We start from the raw sequence: 6279 nt of genomic DNA, 5'->3' as shown, positions 1-6279 counted from the left end.
TTACACGCATACCTGTTATCATTGTCAGACAGCAACAAATCGGAGATGATTAGCGAAGCCATTTTTATTTCTATTTTATATCATAATTTTGTGAGAAATAGCGTATCTGGTTATAGGTTCATTGAAATTTTGACACTGAATGTGGTAAGGAAGTGTCTGCGGATCGTTACAAAATAAATATTGCAAGAGAGTTCCTTCGAAAAGCGGAAGCCATTCGGCTTCCTCGTCAATACTTGCGAATTTAGCAACTTCAGCAAATCACACGCACACACACGTGTGTGTGTGTGTGTGTGCGTGTTTAGGTTGGTGCCACAAATACGAGAAATAGTACTCAATAGGAAAACTAAAGCACGTATATATTTCTTTTTTGTAGTTTTTCACTTCTTAATTGTAAAGTTACATAAGTGACTCAAGGACCGAGAGTTTCGTGTTTAGTAGTTATACACACACGTACACACTCACACACGCACACACACACTCACACACCTATATATATATACATATACATGCATATATGAATTTATATATACATATATACAACACATATATATATATTATATATATATACATATAGAGACAAAGTGTACTACGCCGCTTATATATATATATATATATTATATATATATATATATATATATAAATAAATAAATACAAAAATATAAATAAATAAATATAAAATATAAATAAATAAATATAAAAATATAAATAAATAACTCAAAATATCTGGACAAAAAATGGGACAACAAAACATCCAGATAGACGATACAAAGAAAACAAGGATGGGTCAATCGAAGTTTTCTTTCCTCAGTCGAGTACCAGATTATCTTCGCAATTTCGGCTGATACATACACACGCACACACATAATTAAGATTCAGTTGAATTAAGTACTTAAATTGAGGTACCTTGCTAGTTCGGTATAATCCCCACACCTCAACAATTTGAATATTGAATACCAAGACTCCGTGTAAAGGTTTTAGTACCTAATATTCCTGCGTGTGTGCAGACAGCTCAACCCAGCCAAGGGAAGATATCCGTTCTTGGTAATTCTGACATGTATTTTTTATAAAGATACTTTCTATAGTTTTTCCGATGTGCAGATTCCACGTTAGGTGAGCAGCACATAAATAAGTAACAAAGATGTACAGGTGTCAATTCAGTACGGCCGTTTGAAGCAGCTCCATTTAATTGATTAATATGAACATTGCATCTATTTTCAAACAATACCGCATTGAAATATAATGACAATGAGTCTTCTTCTGTTATCACTAACGAGCGTATTCTGAGCTTGTTATGTAATTCCATTAAATTATTCAACTATGAACTAATATCTGATGTCTTGCAAACAACTTGCACATGCAAGTGCTACCAGTTGAGAGCTCCGTATACCGGAAGCTAGCAAGTGTATGGGGTCATCAGGAGAGAATGCGCGCCGTTTCGGGGCTACCTCTCGACGGCATCAATGCGCACCGGCCCCCCCCCCCTCACTGATTGAGGCCCCGCTTGCTAGATCAGCTGGTTATAAGAACTCAATATACTTCTAGCCATCGCTCATCGTCTCTTTTTAACCAAATCCAGTGGCTAGCCTTCTCCACTGTAGATTGGATATCAGTCATGGTGGTATTGACTTTACGATGAGTTAGGCCTAACGATAACAACAGTCGTCTCACGCTGTGTCCTACAAACCCTCTACATCTATGTGACTTGTTAGAATTCGCTACTGAATTTATCCCGAATCACAAAGAAACCTCACAAACAGGGAATTCAGATATAAACTCTATCTGAAAATATTCGAGGACCAGTGGTGGAATGTATTTGATCATAAGTCTGGACGATCTCGGCTTAGCATGGAAGCAAACAACAACAACAGCAATATCAACAAAACAACTCCGGCAACAATTGTTTGTCTTTCTCTATGATAGTCTTCCACAGTCAAAAGAATTTTCATCGATCCTGAAATGCAGACATATTTACTCTACTCAAATGTTTATCATACCGTGGAACTCAATTTGCTGACACTTATAAAGAAACACGCTTTTTCCAGAATAACATTTTGAACAAATGTGACATCTAACCGCAATCTACATTCCTATATAGGACGTGATTTATTGGGTTGTCCGGAAAGTTCGTGCCGATTTATAGTAGCTTAACTTTCGACTTATTTTAGAACATGGTTGAGTCCATAAAATAGGATTTTACTATACCTCCATTTAGAGCACAGTTTAAGATATCTTTTCGTGGAAGAAGATTTATGTTCCTATAACCTGTGTTAATTCTGTAACCCTTTAAAATGGAAGATAAGACAGTTCATTTTCGGCACTTGATGCTTTGGGAACCAGACAAAACTTGCTGCAGCTCGGCTGGGATGTGTTTACCTACCCTCCATATTCACCAGATATTGTTCCTTCGGATTTTCACTTATTCAGGTCTTAATGGTAAAAATTTCAATTCCTTGGTTGACGTAAAAAGATACCTTAATGAATTCTTTCCCATGAAACTACCTCAGTTCTGGGAAGAGGGTATTTTCAAGTTAAAGGAAAGATGGAGACGCATTGTGCAACAAAATGGTTCATATTTGGTTGATTAAAAATGTAATGGCAAGTATTTATTGACCTTTTTCTTTTCATTTAAAAATCGGCACGAACTTTCCGGACAACCCAATACTGTCAATGAACGGAAACTCTAAAGCTATTTTCCGATGGTGACATAACAACGTGATATGTTCAAACGAAAATATAAAGTCATTACAAATATCAAAGGAGCATACTGATAACAGTACGCCTTCTCTGCATCAAAATGAAGAGTTTATAATTAAAACCTTTCGAAAGTTTACAAACGGCAGACCTCACAATTTCTGATGATCTCCCATGGCGGCCACACATCTACAACATAAACACAGTTGCTCCTGAAACGCTATTCCTTCTCTGCACTTCTCGAAATTACTTAATTTCTGAACAGCTGTCGATCCTTTAGAAGATACAAGTGTGCCTTATGTTATAATAGTGCTTGCACATCTGGGATGGGCCAACACCAACGCAAAAATGCAGACGCATACACAAACACAGACACATTCGGGAAGTTGTAGAATAACGAACAAAAACAATCCGATAGGATGGATGGCAAACGTTCACCCACTGCACAGCTACTCACATGTACGATCACAGACATGGTATAGTCGTTGTTACACTAGCATTCACATTAAACTACAGACAAATAAAAACTAAAACTCGACAACGTGTAGCACACAACACGCATTACAGTTACTAATGAGCTACAACCACGAACACAACACATCACACCCACCAACGCGTACATATATACATATACATACATATGCATACACACATACACACACACTCGCACACATGTATGTATTCCAAGATGATGCTTCAGTATAGTCAGAGTCCAATGACTCAAAGAAGTGAAAGAGTAATTATATTACCAAATACATATTTCGATATATATTTTTTACTGCCCACAAGGGGCTAAACATAGAGGGGACAAACAAGGACAAACAAAAGGATTAAGTCGATTACATCGACCCCAGTGCGAAACTGGTACTCTATTTATCGACCCCGAAAGGATGAAAGGCAAAGTCGACCTCGGCGGAATTTGAACTCAGAACATAACGACAGACGAAATACCTATTTCTTTACTGCCCACAAGGGGCTAAACACAGAGGGGACAAACAAGGACAGACAAAGGGATTAAGTCGATTACATCGACCCCAGTGCGAAACTGGTACTTTATTTATCGACCCCGAAAGGATGAAAGGCAAAGTCGACCTCGGCAGAATTTGAACTCAGAACGTAACGGCAGACGGAATACGGCTACGCATTTCGCCCGGTACGCTAACGTTTCTGCCAGCTCGCCGCCTTATATATTTCAATATATACGATACAAAGTGCTCAATGGTCTACCGTAAACTTAAAATAATGTAACTTACTTTACGTGCAATATATGTGAATGTGTGTGTGTGTGTGTGTGTGTGAGAGTGCGTAGGGTGTCCGCAATATGTAGACACATACTAAGTGTTTATAAAGTCAGTGTTAATTGCAATGCATTTCATTTCATAATTTAATAGAATTTACACACAGAATTTAATTTAGTTTAATGAACGCCTGTTTTCAAAAGGGTGACAGTCCTGGTCCAGGCACCGTTCATAATGCGAAGCAACGAAATCGCAAAACACCAAGAAACATTTCGTACCATATTTATGTGTATATTCGTCTGTTCAAATTTACGTTCTGAGTTCAAATCCCGCCGAGGTCGACTTTGCCTTTCATCCTTTCGGGGTCGATAAATTAAGTATCAGTTGTGTACTGGTGTCGATCTAATCGACTGGCATCCTACCCGCAAAATTTTGGGCCTTGTGCCTAGAGTAGAAAATAATATTTATGCGTATTCTCGTTCAACTGCTACCCTCAGTTCGTTGACTGCCACCGGTTTGGTACCGAGAACATTTTCTTTTGAGCATCTTGATAAAAAATTCTAGTGGTGTGAGGTTGGGTAAATACGAGGGATATTCTACAGAACCTTTGCGTCCAACCTTCCTATTCGGCAAAATCTCATTAAGGTAGACCCTTACATTACTAAGGTAGTACGAGGTTGCTCGGAACGTAAAAGACTGTTGCTTATGCACCTGTCTTCGTCTTTTCTTTTTCTGTAAATTTCAACTATATATATATTATATATATATATATATATATATATATATATATATATATATATTATATATATATAAGCTTATATAACATTGTGTGTATATATATATATATATATATATAAGCTTATATAACATTGTGTATATATATATATATATATATAAGTAAGCTTATATAACATTGTATATATATATATATTTGTGTGTGAATGTGTTAGTGTGTGTGTGTGTGTGTGTGTGTGTGTGTGAGTGTGGCAATAGCTCAGTGGTTAGGACAGCAGACTCGCGGTCGTAGGATCGCGGTTTCGATTTCCAGACCGGGCGCTGTAAGTGTTTATTGAGCGAAAACACCTAAAGCTCCATGAGGCTCCGGCAGGGGGTGGTGCCCATCCCTGCTGTACTCTTTCGCCACAACTTTCTCTCACTCTTTCTTCTGTTGGCCTGCCCGTCATTTGAAGGCTTAAACAATGCGAAGCGCATTGTGACCAGCGGTGTGTGGCTACATCTGATAGCCTCGTCGGTCTCGGTGATTACAGTGATATATATATATATATATATACACACGTCACAGTGGGAATTACTTAGAATTACTTAGTTTTGCTCTTCTAGAACTGATTTGAGGCGAAACTTCAGCAAAATAATAATGTTTATATGCCAACAGAATGTGGCAGGCCACATAACATGTAGGTAATATTTTGCAACGTAATCTTTATAATCATTGTAGCGTGAGTTAATTTTGGAACAGGGTGGATATTATTCTTATTCTTTTCTTTAACTTTCTAAGTAAACATGTCTAACGCAGTGGAATATATTTTTGTTATTTAAATTATATATTATATTCGCTGTGGGCTGTGATGACAATTTTTTAGGTGTCAGTGCAGTTGTAAAGGATTCTACATCAACAGAATTAATTTCCAGCATCGTCGCAGCGTTGATGACAATTTCACTTTTTTTGCAGTCAAAATCGACAAATCGTTTCAAGCTGTCATTATTAAATGCAGTAAAACTCTTTACTATCTTATTTTTTTCATTGCTGAAAGAACGGCACGTATTACGCAAAAATTTGACAATGATTGGACAGCTTTCTCTGACGTAGGTTATCTACAGACGACATCATCTTTGTCTTCAATTATGCTTGATCAGTTGCTTCATCGGGGTCAGCATATTCCTGTGACAATGTTCCTGATTAGCTCCACTTCTGACTTCTTCTAAGAAGTGGAAAGCAAGAAATAATAGAAAAATCCTTCTTATTTACTGACAATCACTACATACATACATACATACATACATACATACATACATACATACATACATATATATATGTAAATTTAAATGAGGGTGAGAAATTAGGTATTAATTTAATTAACATCGACTTCACACCAGTGGTCTAGCATATAAAAAAACTGACGGTTCACTAAAATTGTATTATATAAATATTAGAGGGAAACCACTATGTGGACACCCTTATACTAGAAATAGATCCGCTATGGTCTTACCACTAAGAAATGTTCTCAAGAAAAATTTAGCAGAAGAACCAAAACGTAATCGAGCAAGACAAAAGAAAAAGCAATAAAAATATGGATTATTCGCACACATGTTTCACTATTAATATAATACG

At 36.9% G+C, this 6279-nt stretch overlaps 1 long non-coding RNA gene across 1 annotated transcript in view; it reads left to right on the top strand.

The window, feature by feature from the left end:
- Window positions 1-273: 273 nt before the first annotated feature.
- LOC118767582 overlaps window positions 274-6279 on the top strand; it is a 6364-nt gene continuing 358 nt past the window's right edge. The window contains exons 1-2 of the long non-coding RNA XR_005003501.1: window positions 274-286; window positions 6005-6011. This is a non-coding gene — a long non-coding RNA (uncharacterized LOC118767582). The remainder of the gene's footprint in view (window positions 287-6004; window positions 6012-6279) is intronic.

This window comes from Octopus sinensis, linkage group LG23 (assembly GCF_006345805.1).
Source record: "Octopus sinensis linkage group LG23, ASM634580v1, whole genome shotgun sequence".
In the NCBI taxonomy this organism is placed as follows: Eukaryota; Metazoa; Mollusca; class Cephalopoda; order Octopoda; family Octopodidae; genus Octopus; species Octopus sinensis.
The sequence above is the reverse complement of the archived record's forward strand: the minus strand, read 5'-3'. Positions and strand labels throughout refer to the sequence as shown.